The following is a 22,937-nucleotide window of genomic DNA, read 5'->3' as shown; positions in this document are numbered from 1 at the left end:
TTGTTTAAAAAGGGAGCGAGGGATAGACCCAGTAATTACAGGCCAGTCAGTCTAACCTCCGTTATGGGCAAATTATTGGAATCAATTCTGAGGGACAGGATAAACCATCACTTAGAAAGGCACGGAGTAATCAAGGACAGTCAACATGGATTTGTTAAGGGAAGGTCGTATCTCACTAACTTGATTGAATTTTTGAGGAGGTAACAAGGAAGGTCAATGAGGGTAGTGCATTTGATGTAATCTACATGGATTTTAGCAAGGCTTTTGACAAGGTCCCACATGGCAGACTGGTCAAAAAAGTACAAGCCCATGGGATCCATGGGAGAGTGGCAAGTTGGATCCAAAATTGGCTCAGTGGCAGGAAGCGAAGGGTAATTGTCAACGGGTGTTTTTGTGACTGGAAGGATGTTTCCAGGGTTCCACAGGGCTCAGTACTAGGTCCCTTGCTTTTTGTGATATATATTAATGATTTGGACTCAAATGTAGGGGCCATGAGTACTGTGTACAGTTCTGGTCACCACATTACAGGAAGGATGTAATTGCACTAGAGAAGGTACAGAGGAGATTTATGAGGATGTTGCCAAGACTGGAGAATTTTAGCTATGAGGAAAGATTGGATAGGCTGGGGTTGTTCTCTTTGGAACATAGGAGGCTGAGGGGTGATTTACTTGAGGTGTACAAAATTCTGAGGGGCCTAGAGTGGATAGGAAGGACCTGTTTCCCTTAGCAGAGAGGTCAGTAACCATGGGGCATAGATTTAAAGTGATTGGTAGAAGGATTAGAGGGGTACTGAGGAAAAACATTTTCATCCAGAGGGTGGTGGGGGTCTGGAACTCACTGCCTGAAAGGTTGGTAGAGACAGAAACCCTCAACTCATTTAAAAAGTACCTGGATGTGCACCTGAAGTGCCGTGACCTACAAGGCTACACACCAAGTGCTGGAAAGTGTGATTAGGCTGGGTGGCTCATATTCGGCTGGTGCCGACACGATGGGCCGAATGGCCTCCTTCTTTGCCGTAAATTTTCTATGATTCTATGATTTTTGTTTGGTCACTTTTTTTTCTGACCCACAGTCAATCACAAGATCAAAGGATGCTGTCAATTTGCTAACAGTTATCACATTCCACTCCAACCAAGATGATTAAACAAGCAGAATCACCTCAAATATCCCAATATTTTAACAACAATATTCACGCTCTCCGATACTCAACGCAACTCCAAACACATCAATTACACTTAACATTAACCCCTTATCCACTTCAAATCATTAAGCATTTAAGAAATTCAAAAATCCCAATTTTTTGATATGTGATAATCTCATGTCCGGAATTAGAGACTCCCACATAATTTACAATAATCAGAATTTCACCAAGACCAAAATAAAAGTCTGTTTTTCACAATTTAATAGGTTAGTTAACCTCAATAACTCCAATTTTAAATCAGCACTATCTTAAACTAAACACAATACCGAACAGATAAAATTATCAAAATAGCACATGCTGACAAAAACCCAATAAATTATATCAACTTTATTTTTGTTCTTTCTTCAGGCCCCTTTCCAAATGGCTGTAAAAAAATACTGAATATAACTGAAGAAAGTTAGCCTTCACAGCTAAACAAAGCCTTTGTAACAAAAGGGAAACACACATAACAAGCATTGAAAAGGAGACAGAGCCAGCCAAAGCAAAAAGAGTGCATTCACACAGACTTTTAAAGAGACAATACGCTGAAAATAAAAGAATGTCTGTAGCTCGTAACTAGAAAAGGGACAGGATCTCTCCTTCATCTCCCAAGGTTGCCGGCAGTTAGCAGTCCCCTGTATCATATTGACTTTTCCCTTTTTAGTGGAGCAGGAGCAGGACATATGTCCTCTTTCTCCACATTTCCAACAGTCTATTCCCCCTCCTTGCCTTCTACTGTTCCCCTCATCTTTCAACCTACCCTTCAGAATTTCAACTTCCTCGCTCAACTTTCCTAACTCTTGTAGTTAAAACAACAAGACTTCTGCTTTTCAATTATCCTCTTTAATTTTCTTCTCCTTTACCAGTTCCTTCACCTGATCTCAACCTCACACAAAGTCTGACAGTTTTTAATTAATAAAGCACAACATCCTAGTTTCTCATGGATGTACTTTTTTGTTTAATCCACCAGAGTTCTTATTGGTTTTCCTCCCATTTTCCTGCAACTATCAATTTCATCTGCAATGGCTAAATACACTCCCCCTTTCTTAAAGAAAAACTTTTTTTTTTGCAAAATCATGAGTTTGTGCGAGGATATAATCTCTCGGCATGTTATACAAACCATCACCAAAATTGGAGTAAACAACTCACCCCTGTACCACCTCTAGACTTTTACACAGTTCTCTCATGACCAGAAACAAATGTGTAATTACACAGGTCTTGCATGACCAAAAACGTCCCCTTTAACAGGTACAACAATCCAAACACATACATAAATACTTTGTATAAAATTTCACCTCCTGTCCCTTGTTGCAGCCCAAATGGAAGTAATTTGTTTACGGTTTGGTCTTAAACAAAATGGCGGGGAGTATGTTTTGTTCCAAAGCATAAAAGTTTTATTAAGAAGTTACAAGATAAGTAGTAAAGATATTGAGCGGCCCAGTCTTCGCTCCGAGAATATTCTAACATCTATGCTTTCCGCTCTTACTTATATACCCAAAATGACAGCTTAAAATCTACTGTACCCTAAACCTGCTTTGAGTCCATATGTCAATCAATGTCTCTGTAAACCAAACATCATTATAGACCAGTTAGCCTAACATCTGTTGTGGGGAAAATGCTGGAGTCTATAATTAAGGAAAGGGTGAATGAACACCTCGAGAATTTTCAGTTAATCAGAGAGAGCCAGCACGGATGCAGATGCAATACAATATTGGAAAATGTGAGGTTATGCACTTTGGCAGGAAAAATCAGAGAGCAAGTTATTATCTTAATGGCGAGAAACTGGAAAGTACTGCAGTACAAAGGGATCTGGGGGTCCTAGTGCAAGAAAATCAAAAAGTTAGTATGCAGGTGCAGCAGGTGATCAAGAAGGCCAACGGAATGTTGGCTTTTATTGCTAGGGGGATAGAATATAAAAACAGGGAGGTATTGCTGCAGTTATATAAGGTATTGGTGAGACCGCACCTGGAATACTGCATACAGTTTTGGTGTCCATACTTAAGAAAAGACATACTTGCTCTCGAGGCAGTACAAAGAAGGTTCACTCGGTTAATCCCGGGGATGAGGGGGTGGACATATGAGGAGAGGTTGAGTAGATTGGGACTCTACTCATTGGAGTTCAGAAGAATGAGAGGCGATCTTATTGAAACATATAAGATTGTGAAGGGGCTTGATCGGGTGGATGCGGTAAGGATGTTCCCAAGGATGGGTGAAACTAGAACTAGGGGACATAATCTTAGAATAAGGGGCTGCTCTTTCAAAACTGAGATGAGGAAAAACTTCTTCACTCAGAGGGTGGTAGGTCTTTGGATTTTCCTGCCCCAGGAAGCTGTGGAAGCTACATCATTGAATAAATTTAAAACAGAAATAGATAGTTTCCTAGAAGTAAAGGGAATTAGGGGTTACGGGGAGCGGGCAGGAAATTGGACATGAATTTAGATTTGAGGTTAGGATAAGATTAGCCATGATCTTATTGAATGGCGGAGCAGGCTCGAGGGGCCGATTGGCCTACTCCTGCTCCTATTTCTTATGTTCTTATATTGATAAATTAGGTGAATGGGCAAAACTGTGGCAAATGGAATTCAATGTAGACAAATATGAGGTCATCCACTTTGGATCAAAAAAGGATAGAACAGGGTACTTTCTAAATGATAAAAAGTTAAAAACAGTGGATGTCCAAAGGGACTTAGGGGTACAGGTACATAGATCATTGAAGTGTCATGCACAGGTGCAGAAAATAATCAAGAAGGCTAATGGAATGCTGGCATTTATATCTAGAGGACTAGAGTACAAGGGGGCAGAAGTTATGCTGCAGCTATACAAAACCCTGGTTAGACTGCACCTGGAGTACTGTGAGCAGTTCTGGGCACCGCACCTTCGGAAGGACATATTGGCCTTGGAGGGAGTGCAGCGTAGGTTTACTAGAATGATACCCGGACTTCAAGGGTTAAGTTACGAGGAGAGATTACACAAATTGGGGTTGTATTCTCTGGAGTTTCGAAGGTTAAGGGGTGATCTGATCGAAGTTTATAAGATATTAAGGGGAACGGATAGGGTGGATAGAGAGAAACTATTTCCGCTGGTTGGGGATTCTAGGAGTAGGGGGCACAGTCTAAAAATTAGAGCCAGACCTTTCAGGAGCGAGATTAGAAAACATTTCTACACACAAAGGGTGGTAGAAGTTTGGAACTCTCTTCCGCAAACGGCAATTAATGCTCGCTCAATTGCTAAATTTAAATCTGAGATAGATAGCTTTTTGGCAACCAAAGATATTAAGGGATATGGGCCAAAGGCAGGTATATGGAGTTAGATCACAGAGCATCCATGATCTTATCAAATGGCGGAGCAGGCACGAGGGGCTCAATGGCCTACTCCTGTTCCTATGTTTCTATCTGCTGACTCCTGTACATGCCACAAAAAGATAGTAACGCTCCCCATGTCATCGTGCTTATAAACGTTGATAATAAAATGGAGACATGGCATCTCATGACTTGATCGTCCATGGACACATTAGTCAACAAGGTTGAAACAATCTTGAGTACATGAACAGCAATATCCAAAGACGGCCTGTGTGAAATGTTGTTTCTTACAACATGACATTCACAAACTGTTTACAGATACTCATGGAAGCTGAAAACACACTGGCAAATGACAGAAGTTGCAGCTTCGTGACCACAATTAATTCAGTAGGCATTCAGGACAAAGCAGCCCGCTTGATTGGCATCCCATCCACTACTGTAAACATTCACTCCCTTCATCACCGGCGCACCGTGGCTGCAGTGTGTACCATCCACAGGATGCGCTGCAGCAACTTGCCAATGCTTCTTCGACAGCACCTCCCAAACCCTCGACCTCCACCATCTAGAAGGACAAGGGCAGTAGGCACATGAGAACACCACCACCTGCATTTTCCCCTCCAAGTCACACACCATCCCGACTTGGAAATATATTGTCGTTCCTTAATCGTCATTGGGTCAAAATCCTGGAACTCCCTATCTAACAGCACTGTGGGAGAACCTTCACCAGACGGACTGCAGCGCTTCAAGAAGGCGGCTCACCACCACCTTTTCAAGGGCAATTAGGGATGGGCAATAAATGCTGGCCTTGCCAGCGACGCCACATCCCATGAATGAATTAAAAAAAAGCTGTGGTCCATTGTAACCACTCAGCTTGTTGCACAGATCCATCAGATATCTGGCTGACATCTACTCCTGGATAATACAAAGTGACAAAGCCTTAAAGGCTGAAGGCAAGCTATTCAGGCAACATTCACACTGTAACTGTAGCATCAGTGTGAACTGGTTCCATTTTGCATCTTTATATAACTGCAGATTCCGTGTAAATGCAGCCTGAATCTGGTGTCAGTACCTGACCTGAAAGTCATAGAGTTATACAGCATGGATAGAGGCCCTTCGGCCCATCGTGTCCGCGCCGGCCATCAAGCCCTGTCTAATCTAATCCCATATTCCAGCATTTGGTCCGTAGCCTTGTATGCTATGGCATTTCAAGTGCTCATCCAAATGCTTCTTGAATGTTGTGAGGGTTCTTGCCTCCACAACCCTTTCAGGCAGTGAGTTCCAGACTCCAACCACCCTCTGGGTGAAAAAGTTCTTTCTCAAATCCCCTCTAAACCTCCCGCCTTTTACCTTGAATCTATGCCCCCTTGTTATAGAACCCTCAACGAAGGGAAAAAGCTCCTTAGTATCCATCCTATCTGTGCCCCTCATAATTTTGTACACCTCAATCATGTCCCCCCTCAGCCTCCTCTGCTCCAAGGAAAACAAACCCAATCTTCCCAGTCTCTCTTCAGAGCTGAAGCGCTCCAGCCCTGGTAACATCCTGGTGAATCTCCTCTGCACCCTCTCCAAAGCGATCACATCCTTCCTGTAGTGTGGCGACCAGAACTGCACACAGTACTCCAGCTGTGGCCTAACCAGTGTTTTATAAAAAACACTGGTTAGGCCACAGCTAACCGTGGAACCAAGTGAAATGAGACTCCATGGAGGAAGTAGTTTCACTCTGCTTTCCTTTTGAGTCGGTTTAGGCAGAGAGTCAGCACCCACCACATCAGCCAGTAACGTGTTCCACGTGCTCACAGCTCTCTGTAAAAAGAAGAACTGCCTAACATCCAGTCTATTCCTACTCTTACATAGGTTAAACTCATGTCCCCTGGTCCTCCTCAATCTGTTAAACTGGAATAATCTATCAACAGGGATGTGAGCCAGCCCTTTAAATATTTTATAGACCTCTATCAGGTCACCTCTGAGTCTACGGTGCTCGAAAGTAAATAGACCCAAGGCTCTTGAGCCTATCTGAGTAGCGAATGATCTGAATGTCATAGAATTTTGACAGAAGTGCAACAGTTTGACAAGGGAGTCATCCCAAGCAACAAATAGGGAGGCCCAGGTGCACAATTCACCCACAAAATGCCGTGATAATCAGTATCAGTTGATACTGTTGAATTCGATTAGTATCAAATTAGGCTGCAGTTGCAGTAGTCACCTAGGACCAGCACCAGTACATCAGAAAAGAATCCTTCCAAAAGTTCAAATTAATGGAGTTGTACTTATTTATATCGTGCCTTTCATGACCTCTGGACATCCCAAAGCAATTTACAGCCAATGAAGTACTTTTGAAGTGTAGTCACTGTTGTAATGTAGGAAACATGATAGCCACAAACAGCAATGAGATAAATGGCCAGATTATCTGATTTCTTTTAACAACATAAGAATCATAAGAAATGGAAGCAGGAGTAATATCAGGGCCTTTGTATCCTCCTTAGAGCTTACTTTCCCACCTAGCTTTGTATTGTAAGCAAACTTGGATACATTACACTCAGTCCCTTCAACTGAGTCATTAATATAGATTGTAAATATTAAACTAGAACTAGGGGGCATAATCTTAGAATAAGGGGCTGCTCTTTCAAAACTGAGATGAGGAGAAACTTCTTCACTCAGAGGGTTGTAGGTCTGTGGAATTTCCTGCCCCAGGAAGCTGTGGAAGCTACATCATTGAATAAATTTAAAACAGAAATAGACAGTTTCCTAGAAGTAAAGGGAATTAGGGGTTACGGGGAGCGGGCAGGAAATTGGACATGAATTTAGATTTGAGGTTATGATCAGATTAGCCATGATCTTATTGAATGGCGGAGCAGGCTCGAGGGGCCGATTGGCCTACTCCTGCTCCTATTTCTTATGTTCTTATGTTCTTACCTCCTTCGTCAGGTGAGTGAGTGAAGGGTTCTAAAATCGCATCGCATATATTAGGCTGGGAGACAATCACAGCAATCAAGGGTGTCGTTGGTGTTCAGACAGGTTAGACACGGACAGGCTAACCTGTCTGAACACCAACGACACCCTTGATTGCTGTGATTGTCTCCCAGCCTAATATATGCGATGCGATTTTAGAACCCTTCACTCACTCACCTGATGAAGGAGATAAGCTCCGAAAGCTTGTGATTTTCAAATAAAACTGTTGGACTATAACCTGGTGTTATAAGATTCCTTACATTTGTCCACCCCAGTCCATCACCGGCATCTCCACATCAGGGATATAAAGGAGCAAAGGAGACACTGTGCCACCTGTGCCTCTGTCTGTTGTAACAGTGAACATCGGCAGTGATGATGTCGAGTCTTAGTTGGAGATGAGGATGAGAGGCTGACAGGATGGTACTCAGTGAAATACATGCCAAGAGATAGCAGAAAAGGAAACTCAAGAAAAAGTTATTTTCTCTTGTCAGACAGTAACCTTTAAAGTTCTGTGAAAGTTTCATATCCTGTGGCAGGAAAGGGGAGGTCATATGATCCATTTGGGTCAGCTGATTGGAATGTACAATTTTCCTGAGAATTACTATCCTGTTTAGCAGAGATAGAATATTCTGTTATATATTGTATTCCTCTAATTCTACTTTACAGCTAGCGATAGGAATTTTTTAAAAATATGATTTTGTACAGTAGCAGCTTAAAACTGACTATGAAGTGTGACAGTATCAATGTAAATCCAATACTCACAGAACTGAATCCTCAGCTCCAGGCCCCATAGAAATTTGAACATAAGGGTTAAGCCTCAATGAAAGCCTCGTCTTTCAGGTGAGACGTAAAACTGAGGCCCTGTCTGCCATCTCAGGTGGACGTAAAAGATCCCATGGCACAACGAAGGAGAGCAGGGGAGTTGTCCCCAGTGTCCTGGCCAATATTTATCCCTCAACCAACATCACTAAAACAGATTATCTGGTCATTTTCACATTGCTGTTTGTGGGAGCTTGCTGTGCGTAAATTGGCCACCGCATTCCCTACATTATAATAGTTATTATACTTCAAAAATATTTCATTGGCTGTTAAGCACTTTGGGATGTCATGAAAGGTGCTGTATAAATACAAGTTCATTCTTTCTTTGTGTGAAAATATAAATGATTCCCTCGAGTCTACTCACTATCCTGTCAGAATAAACCCTTTAAATACATGCACTATATAGAAAAAGAATGAGGCAGAAAATGGATGAAGGCAAATCAGGAAATGAAAATGAAGAAAGGAACAAAAATGAAAGATGACAGAAAAAGAAAATGAAGGAAAATAAGTGAGGATTATACAAGCCTGGTTTTCAGCTGAAGAAATAGTCTCTGCAGCTCTCATCTATTTCGTATGTTACTTATTCATAGAATCCCACATAGAGGTGGACATTTGCGAATTGCAATGTGAAGGGGAATTGCATTGTGAACTTGCATGACAGTTAATATCATCCTGCAGGGGTTTTCCTTGAAAATCTAATTAATTGAAAGTGTTTCACTTTGAAATCAGCAGAACATTCCTGTTAGCTCATATTGACAAAAAAATTGATTATCTGGAAATTTCTAGTGATGGACATTATAAAAAAAGAATTGGAGAAATTTATGTAACTGTGAAATAATCCTTTAGAAAACCATGCTCCAATTAGTTTCAATTCAAATGCTTCAATAATTAATGGAAGGACCCACAAAGGTTTTAGGATATGCATACATCAAGAAAAAGAAATGTAGATTATCAGACGTAATATTATTAGTTTGATTCAAGCCTCAAATGATTTCATTTAGATTTTTCCCCAGAGGGTGAGTTTTGTAGGATTAAGCCACACAAAAAAGTTTTGCAATAGTGACTTAACCATGGCGGCTCAGGGGTCTTGCATGCTGCTGCTTGAACTCATTTGCAGTGCTGCAATATATCCACCAAACCTCTCTCCGTAGACCCACCAGCTGTCAGTTACTAACGTTCTCCCAGCCACATTCCTGTCTCTTTCCTTGCCTTCCTGCAGCTGTCTTTTTTCAGATTCATCCCACTCTCATTCTCCTTCTTTTATCTTTCTTTCTTTCTTCTCCTTCCTCCCTACTGCTTCCCACTGAAGATTCATGTCAGACATCCTTCCTCGTGTAAAGAGTGGGACTTGTAATATCCCCAACGACACTCAACATCAAAAGTAGTGACTTGACAACAAACCCATGTTCTGCAATGTACAGTCCAGCAGAGCCCTAAAGAATTCACGCAGAGGACTACTAATATTATTTTTTAAAGCAGTGGCACTAATGTATGTGGAACAAACAAAAACCCGTTGAAATAGTGGGTTGATTGGGAAAATAAAACACCTAAAGCATAGGCTGTACAATTCACTTTCACCTATTTGTGAGTTATGTAGCCCCATTGTGCTGAAATGGTTTATTTTTGTGCTCCTCTGTTTCCTGACACACGTGTCCCCTCTCTATCAAGAAACCAGGGAATACAGTATAACACAGCTCTACTGTGATATTATTCAGTTTCACCCGTAGTGTTTGCGTTTTCTCTGAGCACAGTGTTTTATCTTAGTTATTATATTCCAATTTAATTCTTTGCTTAGTGCCCACATATGCAGTCGAGCAGTTGGTACAGTGGAAAACTTTTGTAAACATGGGGAATAGTGTAGGAATTAGATCAGGCCTGGTGGTGGAGATACTGTAGCTTGAACCTGTCGAGTCTCCTGGGACAAATTACATGCCAGTAGTGTGTAATAGATGCACTGGGACCATCAAATTGAACAATATTTTGTGTCAACTTTTTCACTGAATATAGTTACATCGAGTTACATTGAAACTACAGCACAGAAACGGGCCATTCGGCTCAACTGGTCTATGTCGACGTTTATGCTCCACACATGCCTCCTCTCTCCTTACTTCATCTAACCCTATCAGCATGCCCTTCTATTCCTTTCTCCCCCATGTGCTTATCTGACTTCCCCTTAAATGCATCCATGCTATTTGCCTCAACTACTCCTTGTGGTAGCACATTCCACATTCTTACCACTCTGAGTCAATGAGCTGAGAGGAATTGTTACCTTTTTGATGTGGTGTTGTGCTCTTGGGCTTCAGGTGTTATATTGTCCATTTGAATCATTATTTTAAAATTAAATGCAGTGACAAAACTTTCTCATTCTGTAAACGAAAAAAACATGATTATTCTAGAACCAATGACTGCCAGTCAATAACAAGCAGTAAAAATCCTTTCCAAGGTGTGACATTCAGGGTTGAAAACAGTGAGCTTGTGATTGCTCGAATTCTCCATGGAGGCATGATCGACCAGCAGGGTTTACTTCATGTGGGCTACATCATCAAGGAGGTGAATGGAAAAGAGGTTGGGAATGATCCAAAGGTCCTGCAGGAAATGCTCCAGAATGCCAGTGGAAGTGTCATCCTTAAGATTCTGCCCAGCTACCAGGAACAACATCCTCCACGACAGGTAAGAGTTGCAGCTTTTACACTTGGTTGCTAATGATGGAATAGTTGACTAGATGAATATTGCCAATGATTAACATTGACTTATCTTCATCCCCATTTTTTCATTGAATCACCAGTCTCTGAGGATTAGGTTAGGGCTTATTTTAACAGAAAAATTTAGGTGAAGAGCCAAGGGGCACAGTGTGGGACAACAGCAAAATTGAAAAGAGAAGGATATAAGGCAAAAAAAAATCAAGAAGGAGTGTTTAGATGATGCTGAGCTTGGGTTTTAAAAGCCTATAGATTTTAGGATAATAAGTTTAAGATCAACTGTATCAAGATTTCATGTCACAGCTTTTGGTTGTGGTGTTTGAAGAGAGAGCTGTCATCATGTCGAAAAGTTGTATCAAACATAAAGCTTGATACAAGCTTTATGTTTGTCCATCTACATTCACATGGATGTTTCATAATTTAAAAACATCGATGTGGTTCACTTATCTGAGACTCTGGCCAGGACTTTAATTGGGGGGGGGGGGAGGGGGGAATGGTGCTTGCGAGCCCCGAAGCGGGCAACGCACCCGGAAACAACAGAGACGTCGAGGCACGGTTGGTTTGGCCTGATGGGGAAGCCGTCACTGCTCCCCCGTTCAGCCTTTGGACCCAAATTGAAGTCAAGTCCCGATGACATCTTTGCAACCCAATTTGCATATTTAAAGCAGGACCCGCTGCCTTCCTGTGGGCATCCTGCTCAAAAGAACAGGTTAATATCGGGATCCAGCGGGATCACGGGGTAAGTTGCTGCCCTCATTTTAACTGCCCCCCCACCTGGTTTCCGTAAGGCGGATGGGGAATTAAAATCGGGTTCTTTATATCTTTACCACGTTTGAAAATATTATAGACTGTAATGTATATTAAGTGAACCAGCGATGTATAGTGGTTAAATATTGTGCCATTTTTTAATTTGTTCCAAGAAAACGATCTGTTGAAATTGAAACCTGTTTAATATTAGTTTTTTCTCTGATAAGGAATTGATTTTAAGAGAGAGCCTTTGCACTTCTTTCCTGCATCTTAAAGAATTAGAATAAAGGCAACCTAAAACGTTGAATTTCCTACGTGGTTTTTAAAGTTTCCTTTCATGTATAGCTGACACGAACAAGCATTATTTACTGTGAATGGTAGGTGTGCTTAATGATTTTGTTGCATTCCAATTTATGAACGAATCTGAGGACTGCTTTCCCCATACAGGATTGGAGCTTAAAAGAAAAGGAAGGGTGGGGCGGTGGAAGGGAAAACACTCTTAAACCGTCCATAAAATGTGCAGTGATGGTGGAAAGGGCAAATAAGCCTGGGGGATAAAGCACAAGTCTCAGGGAGTGATCGTTAGCTTGAATAAGCACTGGTCCAATCCCAAGTTGGTGCAGTACCTTGAATATTGTGTACAGTTCTGAACACTGTACCATAAGGGGGCATACTGGCCTTGGAGGGAAGAAGGGCAACTACGTTGGTCAATGGAATTGGATTTAGAGGAAGTCTTATTGAGGTATTTAAGATCTTAAACAGAATAGACAAACTGGGAACATAAGATGCAGGACAAGAGAACATAGATTCAAACTTAGATGAGAAAAGGTAAGATATGACTTCTTCACACAGTGGGTGCAAATCATGTGGAATGGCCTACCCAGAGAGGCAGTGGAAGTGTAGGACATTATGAATTGCATGACTGTTGAAGGGTACCTCTGATACCCTTCAACAGTCCAATTCACAAGGACTGTTGAAGGGTATCAGAGGTAAAATGGGTTATAAAGTCAGTGATGTTTGGGGCTGGTTGATGGATGGAGATTATTATTTTTGGTGGTATGTAGTACTATGTTCCTAAGGAAATTGGGACATATTTGGCAGGTGGGGGGTGGGGTGGGTAGCCATGGTATCCCAGTGCTTCATTGATTGCCTTCAGGAGTCAGTGAGAAAGTTCACAGGGTTTTTCCATAAACTGGCCACAGGTCTTCCCACAGGAGTCGTATTACTAGAGGTTGGGGAGGACAATGCAAGAGGTGGCCCTGTCTAATGGATGGGGTGAGCTTTGATTAGCCTGATAGTCTTTTCTCATCTTTCTCTTCATATGCATTATTTATGACTCAACAATATTACTGGTATAGAATTCCTAAAATCATATTTTCTACAGGTCTAAGAAACAGTTCCATCAAAGTCCAACAATTATCATGATCTGGCCCAGGAGGACCAAGCCTGATTTATTACTCGGAGCTCAAAATTCTTATCCTAATTTCCATTAAGTTATTAAACACTTCTATTTTCTAGCCCATGATTCATCAATATACAGTATTAACAACACATCAAATTTACACTAATATTAACTCTTTTTAAGCTGAGTAAGTTATTTTTTAAGTGTCCCGAAAAAACCAAATGATTAGGAAAGTAAAGATAGAGTATCTTTGAAATAAAAGTGGTTTCCCAAATTAAATACATTTTTAGAAAGTTCGAATACCTTGATGGCTCAACTGAATTTAGCCACTGAGTAACCAAGCCATACAGGCGAGGGAAGGCTCGGTCTGCGCTGAGCTAGCTCTTCTCAGCTGGGGTGGCAGTAGGCCTACAGTTGGCTTCCATGGCCTCTCCATTCGTGGAAAATTGGGCAGGGCTTCTGCTCCTGATCACTATCTAACAATCCCTGCTAAAAATAGGCATGTGTAGACATCAGGTGTGAGCAGGATTGAGGGGACAGGCTGTTGATGTCCACATGGAAAATAGCTTGCCGAGAATCGTTGTCAAGGCTTACAAGTGAAGAATACCCAATTAGAGGGCACTTGTTCCCTGTAGAGCCTTAGCCCAGCCAGAAGTTAATGCCTTCAGGATAAGAGGGGGGGGTGGGTGGGAGAAAGTTGACACAAAATAAATTGAAGGAATCTCTTTGCATGTTAGAAGATAATAGCTATTTTACTTTATTTCTGCATCCCACAAAGACACACCATTTTTAGTTTATCTCCGCAGGGAGTCTCTCAGCTGACATCAACAAGCAGTGCTGAACAGCATCTTTTCCTTTCTAGATGTTGATCAGGAGACACCCAGGCTGAGACCATCCAGCCCAAGCTGAGTATCTCTGTATACTGAAAGAAACGGTTCAAAGGGTCAGCAGTGATAATCCCTTTTCAATGAACCAAGCACTCACTTCATCAAATGTGAATGCACACCTGCACCTGACTTGACATCATTACTTCTACAATGGAGATGCAGAGTCTGGTTTGTTTATTCAGAGCTTAGTAAAATCCAGAAAATTTAAACAGGAAGAGGAGAACGTCACCTTGTATATAAAGGTCAGTTTCTTTTAATTCCTTCCCACATACCTTGCTGGAGAGGCTCCTGCTGGCCGAAGTAAAATAACATCTTGCAGGAAAAAAAGCATGCTGCAAAAATGAAGACTATTTGACTCATCTTGGCTTATCCATTTTAAATTTGACCAATTTGCATTGAGATTCTGAATGCAAGTCACTAATAGGGCCCGACACAATGCATTCCTTCATGTTGTGGAGATGCCGGTGATGGACTGGGGTTGACAATTGTAAACAATTTTACAACACCAAGTTATAGTCCAGCAATTTTATTTTAAATTCACAAGCTTTCGGAGGCTTCCTCCTTCCTCAGGTGAACGTTGTTGGAAATGAAATCCTCGAAATGAAATCGCATTTATAATTCACAGAACAATGCTTGGTGATTACAGACAGTTTTTTCAACTGCCCGTTGCCAAGGCAATCAGTGTGCAGACAGACAGGTGTTACCTGCAAGGTCTCCGAATATACAAATCACCAAAAAAACCCAAAAAAAAACAGAGATAGAGAGGTAGAAACATTGAAAAGACAGCAACTGACCCGTTATATTAAAAACAGATAACATTTGTTCGCTGGTGGGGTAACGTGTAGCGTGACATGAACCCAAGATTCCGGTTGAGGCCGTCCTCATGGGTGCGGAACTTGGCGATCAATTTCTGCTCGACGATTTTGCGTTGTCGTGTGTCTCGAAGGCCGCCTTGGAGTACGCTTACCCGAAGGTCGGTGGCTGAATGTCCTTGACTGCTGAAGTGTTCCCCGACTGGGAGGGAACCCTCCTGTTTGGTGATTGTTGCGCGGTGTCCGTTCATCCGTTGTTGCAGCGTCTGCATGGTCTCGCCAATGTACCATGCTCTGGGGCATCCTTTCCTGCAATGTATGATCATACGTTGCAGGAAAGGATGCCTCAGAGCACGGTACATTGGCGAGACCATGCAGACGCTGCAACAACGGATGAACGGACACCGCGCAACAATCACCAAACAGGAGGGTTCCCTCCCAGTCGGGGAACACTTCAGCAGTCAAGGACATTCAGCCACCGACCTTCGGGTAAGCATACTCCAAGGCGGCCTTCGAGACACACGACAACGCAAAATCGTCGAGCAGAAATTGATCGCCAAGTTCCGCACCCATGAGGACGGCCTCAACCGGAATCTTGGGTTCATGTCACGCTACACGTTACCCCACCAGCGAACAAATGTTATCTGTTTTTAATATAACGGGTCAGTTGCTGTCTTTTCTATGTTTCTACCTCTCTATCTCTGTTTTTTTTTGGTTTTTTTGGTGATTTGTATATTCGGAGACCTTGCAGGTAACACCTGTCTGTCTGCACACTGATTGCCTTGGCAACGGGCAGTTGAAAAAACTGTCTGTTATCACCAAGCATTGTTCTGTGAATTATAAATGCGATTTCATTTCGAGGATGTCATTTCCAACAACGTTCACCTGAGGAAGGAGGAAGCCTCCAAAAGCTTGTGAATTTAAAATAAAATTGCTGGACTATAACTTGGTGTTGTAAAATTGTTTACAATTCCTCCATGTTGACATCAATCTCCTAACAAGTACCTACTATTTCTAAACCTAGAGTCTATTTCTCATCAATTTGTATTTTTCCCTTGAAATTGCATTGCCTTAAGCTTACAGCCTTTTGTATGGGACTGGGTTGAAAGAGTTTTTCAAGGTACATCATGCCATAAGGCTTTCCACAGCCAACTTGGGATGTCACTTCCTTCAAGAAAGTTGAGGAGATTGATTACATAGGATCTTCCCTTCTGAATCAACATTGGCTGCTATTTGACAGGTTGCTATCAAACAGGTAAGCCTCAAATTTACTCCTCCTTATCCATTCCATTACTGTACTTGGTATCAATGTGAGACTGACAAGTCAGCAGTTGTCTGGATCATATTTAAAAACCTGTTTTCCAGCTGTCTCAAAGTGCTTTATAGCCAATAAAGTACTTTTGAAGTGCAGTCACTGTTGTAATGGTAGGCATTCAGATTGGTTTGGCATTGGATTTCGACCAAATCTAAAAAACAGAATTAACATTACAGATGTGCAGAGCCAGCAGGGAGAGTTTCTCTAGACATAAACAGGGCTGAGACCACGAGGAAAACAGATGCTTTGAACGCACAGACGCAGCCTGTGGACACTATTCACAAATAGCTTCTTGGGCCACTGGGGAAAGAAACACCTTGGATGGATTACCATCTTGGACCATAAGTGAAATGGGCTCAGAATCTTCTTACACCACAACAGAAAAGGACTCCACATTGCCACGACACTAACACAAAAACAGGTGAACTGGATATATTGAAAGCAAAAGATTTTTCAAAAAAGTAAAAGAACCACAAACCAGACTGTTGCTGCTTTTTGACTACCAACTGCAAACTAGGTAGATTTTTTTTTACCTGAGCCACAATTCATAACGAAACAAACAATGGTAAAATACAAAAATTAATGTATAATACACATGATGCTGCTATGAAAAATGCCAACAACATAAAAAATTAAGCACAGAATATGTAATTGTTAAAGGATTGATTTAAATTAACTCCATTTTCTTGCGTATCACAGTTTACTCCTGCCTAACAGAATACCCCCAATTCACTTCCCTAAATGAGTCCTCCTGAAATCTGGTACTAATATTCAATTATCTGCAGCAGTAATTTGCCTAACCAACTGAAATCTGATGATGCATTGATCACTTTTGCCCAGATACCATCCTCGGGTCACTGCTAAGGACTAAATCCAATAGATTATTTTCCTCAGTATTCTGCTCAACGTGTTGAAATAGGAACAACCATGATAACATCAACAAATATTTCTGCCTCGTCTCTCTCTAGACTTGGCTGCCCCCATCAGTCCACTTAATGCGTGTGCAATCTCTTTTCTTTTTCTCTCTCTCGATTTCATCTCTGTATATCACTAACTCTTTTTCTCACTCCTCTCTGCCTCTTTCTGTAGGTCTCTCGTTCCCTGTGTCATCTTGGATGGTCTGGAAGGGAGAGAGTTAACAAACAGGGCCATTTATAGCACTGGGGAAATGGGGAGCTGGTCCTGTGAAGGAGGTAAGGTTGTTACTGGAGTCCAGCACTTTTTTATATAATAAAGTTAGATTTAAACTACAGAATAGGATAAAAACATGGCATATTGAATTTTCAATTTTTATTAGAATTAGTGCGCTACATATTATTACATTGCATGCAATAAAATATATTTTATTTAAGAGTTGTGGCATTTTAAATGCAGCACAAGCATTTGGTTTATACATTTCAACTATAATTATCCTTCTATACCTGTATATTAAAAATCTTGTGTATAATGTGTACTTCTTGTAAATGTCCGCTTACTTCCTGTAACACTTCTTCCTGTCACACGTTGTTCAAATATCCCTGTTATATGCACTTCAAGGGTATTTCATTGGCTGTGAGAGTGTGTGTTGGGCTTCTGTGTGAAGCTCCTCTTCATCAAAGGCCCAGACCTGGGCTGGAGCTGCATCCTTTGGTAAAACCCTTCTTGCATCCCTCTGAGCAGCTTATCAATGAACAGGAACTTTTGCCAGGAGCCAATGGTTCTACAATCCATCTTGCATATAGGAGATACCATGCTCTTCTAATCTTTGAACTCTGTTTGAAGTTGGCAGCATGGAGGGAGTGAGGGACAAAATTTAGGGCCTGACTGGGGATGCGTAGATCAAAGGGAGTAAATCGGTCCAGATCCTCCATGGAGGTGAAAAGTAAGGGAGCCAGAAAGTAAGACTGGAGTCAGTGTAGGAGGCCAAAGGTAAAATCAGGCTATGCAAGCACATGAATTTTTTAAATGTCGACCCTCAGCTGGGTGGGATGGCCTGAGCCGTGAAGTATTCGAGGAGGAGATACCCGAGATCTGCGGAAAGTTCACAAGGATGGGGGTGTAATCGGGGAAATTGTTGGAGTAATTGTTGGAAGATGAGATAGATAAGCTTGCAATTTTTGGTTACAGCACAGAAGGAGACCATTTGGCCCATCAAACCCGTGCTGGCTCTTTGTGAGAGCAATCCAGTTAGTCCCATTCTCCCGCTCTTTCCCTGTAGCCCTGCAAATTTTTTCCCTTCAAATATTTATCCAATTCCTTTTTGAAAGCCACGATTGAATCTGCTTCCACCACTCTTTCAGGCATCACATTCCAGATCATAACTACTCGCTGCGTAAAAAGGTTTTTCCTCATGTTGCCTTTGGTTCTTTTGCCAATTACCTTAAATCTGTGTCCCCTGGTTCTTGACCCTTCTGCCAATGGGAACAGTTTCTCTTTATTTACTTTATCTAAACCCTTCATGATTTTGAACACTTGTATCACAATTGTATCACTTTGCATTTCTCTGCTTTAAATTTCATCTGCCATGTGTCCGCCCATTCCACCAGCCTGTTGCTGTCCTCTTGAAGTTTATTACTATCCTCCTCACTGTTTACTACACTTCCAACTTTTGTGTCATCTGCAAATTTTGAAATTGTGCCCTGCACATCCAAGTCCAAGTCATTAACCTATATCAAAATCAGTGGTCCTAGTACCGACCCCTGGGGAACACCACTGTATACCTTCCTCCAGTCCAAAAAACAACCGTTCACCACTACTCACTGTTTCCTGTCGCTTGGCCAATTTCGTATTCATGCTGCACTGCTCCTTTTATTCCACCGGCTTCAATTTTGCTGACAAGCCTTTTATGTGGCACTTTATCAAACGCCTTTTGAAAGTCCATATACACAACATCAACTGCATTGTCCAATTTTTATTTTCGAAGTTGTTGAATTGTTAATATGTTTCTTATGTTACTATCAATATGATGATTATGGTCTACTTGGTGGGTGGGTGAGGAAATGTCATGGTGTCTCAATATTGCAGAATATTTTTTGCAGCAATGTGATTAGGCAGAAGCATTTTGAAGAGAGACAATTTTGGGCTATATAACTGAATAGAAAAGTAGAAAATGAACAGTTAACCAATCAGGAATAAGAAAATTGATGGGACATGATGGGCACAAGCCTTTTTAATTATTTAGATGGATTGGCTCATGTAGGAATTTGCCTTTTAATCATCTTAATAAAAAAGTGCACCTACAAATCTTGTGCATCTAAAGTGTGATGCAACTATCTGAAGTCAAGTTGAACTTTAGATATGGCAGTGAGCCTACCAGTTGCCAAATGAAATCTATGTACTCAACAAAATCAAGTCAAGCCTAAGCTGGACATTCTGTGGATTTGCCCTTCGTGCCTCCCTGTTGCGGTAAACCTAGTACAGGTTTAGGATTTACTTCAGTCAAGTAACCAACTTCAAAATTGCATTTTAGATTCAAGCTTTCCTTCTATCTCTGGTTTTGATGGGAATTTTGTAGTTTCAGAAGTCAGTAATGCAGCTGTGTTGACATTTAATCAAGACCCTGAACTAACAAATGCCAATAGATAGGGTAAAATTAACAAATAATGGGAGTTGCATCTTTTTCTCTATAATGAATGACCTTAATAAAATCCTATTGACAGAAATCCCACATTTAAAACTTGCGCCCTTCTATGATTTTACTATTGGGTTATTAATTATGGAGAAAAACAGGCATAAAATTAATGAGCACTTTGAAATGAATGAGTTAATCAAAGATGGATTTGTTAAAGGCAAGTTATATTTGACAAATGTAAGTTTTTTGAAAAAATGACCAATTGGTTAGACAGAGAAAGAAGTAAGTTGTAGTGTATATGGATTTTCAGAATGTGTTCGATAAAGTATCTCATAAGGGGCTTGTTAGAAAACTTCAGGTGTTTTGTATACGGAAGTGTAGCAGCATGAATAGAAAGTTAGTTCAGGGACAGAAAACAAAGTGCTCGGGAAATAGATGTGTGGATGGGAGGGTTCGAAGCGATGCACGTCTGTAGTAAGTGCTATGTCCATTTTTGTTCCTGGTCTACATTGATGATTTTGAATTGGGTACAGGGAACACAATTTCAATTTGCTGACAACACAAAAGTGGAGGGTTGGCAAATAGCAAGAAGTACTGTAAAAGACTTCAGGAAGATATTGACAGGATAGTGGAATGGGCAGACAGTTGGCAGATACAATTAACTATGGATAAGTGTGAGGTATGGGAGGAAAAACAAATTATAGCATTATACACTCAATGGAAAGATACAAGAGGGTGTGGATGAACAGAGAGACCATGGGCCCGATATTACCAGGGCGGCGGGTTCGTGGCGGGGGGGCGATTGGGTGCATGGGTAACGCGCCCGGTGAAATCAGTCTACCCCGAACGAAATCGCAGGCTAATTGGATCCACTTACCTCTTGTTCTGGATTCCCCGCTGCTAAGCTGCGCAGCGGGCGGACTGCGCATGCGCAGTAAGGTCGGTCAGCTGGAGGAGCCCTATTTAAAGGGGCAGTCCTCCACTGACTGATGCTGAAGAAAATAGGAAAAATTACAGCATGGAGCAGCCCAGGGGGAAGGCTGCTCCCAGGTTTAATGATGCCTCACTCCAGCTCTTACTGGATGGAGTGAGGAGGAGGGGGAGGACAGAGATCTTCCCCCCGGCGGGCGGGAGGAAGCGGCCTGCCTCTGCCACCAAGAAGGCCTGGCTCGAGGTGGCAGAGGAGGTCACCTGCACCACCAACATATCGCCCACCTGCATACAGTGCAGGAGGCGCTGCAATGACCTAAGTAGGTCAGCCAAAGTGAGTACACTTACTCATTCCCCTGCACTCTGTCTGCCACATCACTGCCCCCACCCCACATCTCCTTCTGCACTGCCAACACTACTCTGTCACATCAAACCTCATCCTCATCTTACCTGCACTTACTCACCTCGCCAGTACTCATCCCACCACTACCACTCAATCTAATCCTCATACAATTTCATGGCTCTATCTCATACCCTCTCATGCATCTCTTTCACAGTCAGCCTCACTCAACCTGCCACTACCTGTGCTGCAGCCATAGGGCATGCATCACATATGTGCAGTAGGCAAACGTGTCGTGAGCATGAAGGGGATGCACAAGGGTGTCTGAGGGTTTGTCATGGTTTTTACTTATATTTAATTTCTGACCAACTCACATTACATATTATATTGGCACCACTACTGCCACGTCTTTGCGAATCTTGTCTGGTTTGTGCAATAATGCCCTTTCCTGAGGATCACAATGAAGACCCACAACTGATGCCACCCATTGTGTCACTGCAGAGTGGGTGTAGGTATATTTGCAGGGCTCTTTTGTGCAGATGACTGAGAGACGTCGGCGATGTCCCTGGTGGCACCCTGGAAGGATGCGGAGGAGAAGTTGTTGAGGGCAGTGGTGATTTTGACAGCGACAGGTAAGAAGATGGTGCTCGGGCCAGCCGGGAGCAGCTCGGCATGAAAGAGGCTGCAGATGTCCACGCCTACATGTCGAGTGGCTCTGAGCCTCTGTGTGCACTGATGCTCAGAGAGGTCCAGGAAGCTGAGCCTCGGTCTGTGGACCCTGTGGCGAGGGTAGTGCCCTCTGCGATGCATCTCTCTCTGTGGTTGCCCTCCCTCCTGCTGTGCAGGTGGATGTATCACAGCACTGTGTTGTGGAGCTCCACGTGTCAGAGGTGGACGGCGTGGCCGGCGATGCTGTTCGCCCTCCGAGGAGGTCATGACTGCAGCTACGGCGGCCCCCATCCGGAAGATGTACATCTGAGGGGGTCCGCAAGGTAGGTACATGTGTCTGGACATCGGGGTGATTGTGCAAGTTGGTGAATTTTGTTGTTAGGAGGAGGGTGGTGGAGGCCAAACTTTGTCCAAAGTGACAGAGTGGCCTCCTGCAATGAATGAGGGTCTCCCCCCCCGCCCCCCGACCTGTCAAATGGACCTTTGCAGCTGCCACAGGCTGATGGCTGCAACACGTACATTTGAACTGGGAGTGTTTCCCCCAGTACGGGAAACAGTTCCAGTTGTTTGTAAAATCCCAACCCTCCTAAAATATCTTGTTAATCAGGTCTGTAAACGACCTGAAATACCAAAATAAATACTTTAAGTGGCACCCCGCAGGCTTTAATTGCTGGCGGGAGTCCCACGTGGGGGCTGCGCGCGCATGTCAGCGCGTCTGTGGGAAACCCAGAAGTGGGCGGGTTGGAGCCAGGCTCCTGCCCCGCCCCGGGATTCCCCGATTTTCGGAGCCCCCCCCGCCAGGAACGCACCCGATCGCGGGTGCTAAAATCGACCCCCATGAGTTTCAAATATATATTCCCATGAAAATTCAAATAGAGGTAGACAATGCCAAACAAAAGGCCAATAGCATTTTTGGTTTTATAAATAACAGCATAGAGTGCAAGAGTGAAGAGCTAATGATGAATTTATATATTTCTAGACACAGAAGGCATCAAGGGGTATGGGGAGAGAGCGAGAATATGGTATTGAGATAAAGGATCAGCCATGATCATATTGAATGGCGGAGCAGGCTCGAAAGGCCAAATGGCCTACTCCTGCTCCTATTTTCTATTAGTTAGGTCACAGTTTGAGGGCTGTGTGCCAGTTGTGGAACCGTGGGACAATGGGTTATGATTTTGAGAGTTTTTGGACCTTCAAGATGGAAGCCGCTGAGGTACATAGGTATAAATACCACCTGATAACTCCATTAACTTTTATTCAACCTTGATGATCTGCTAATTCCATTAGCTTTTATTTAACCTTGACAAACATTCTGAGATTACTATATTTCGCAGTATTG

At 42.5% G+C, this 22,937-nt stretch overlaps 1 long non-coding RNA gene across 2 annotated transcripts in view; it reads right to left on the bottom strand.

The window, feature by feature from the left end:
• Positions 1 to 22,937, bottom strand: part of LOC137299945 (uncharacterized) — a 104,979-nt gene that overhangs the window by 74,221 nt on the left and 7,821 nt on the right. Inside the window, exon 2 of one of the 2 annotated variants that reach the window (XR_010958010.1) lies at positions 10,517 to 10,613. The exons of the other annotated variant lie outside the window; for it this stretch is intronic. This is a non-coding gene — a long non-coding RNA (uncharacterized lncRNA). The remainder of the gene's footprint in view (positions 1 to 10,516; positions 10,614 to 22,937) is intronic. 2 annotated transcript variants of the gene reach the window in all.

Source organism: Heptranchias perlo, chromosome 30 (genome assembly GCF_035084215.1).
Source record: "Heptranchias perlo isolate sHepPer1 chromosome 30, sHepPer1.hap1, whole genome shotgun sequence".
Taxonomy (NCBI): Eukaryota; Metazoa; Chordata; class Chondrichthyes; order Hexanchiformes; family Hexanchidae; genus Heptranchias; species Heptranchias perlo.
This window is presented reverse-complemented; position numbering and strand designations above follow the sequence as displayed.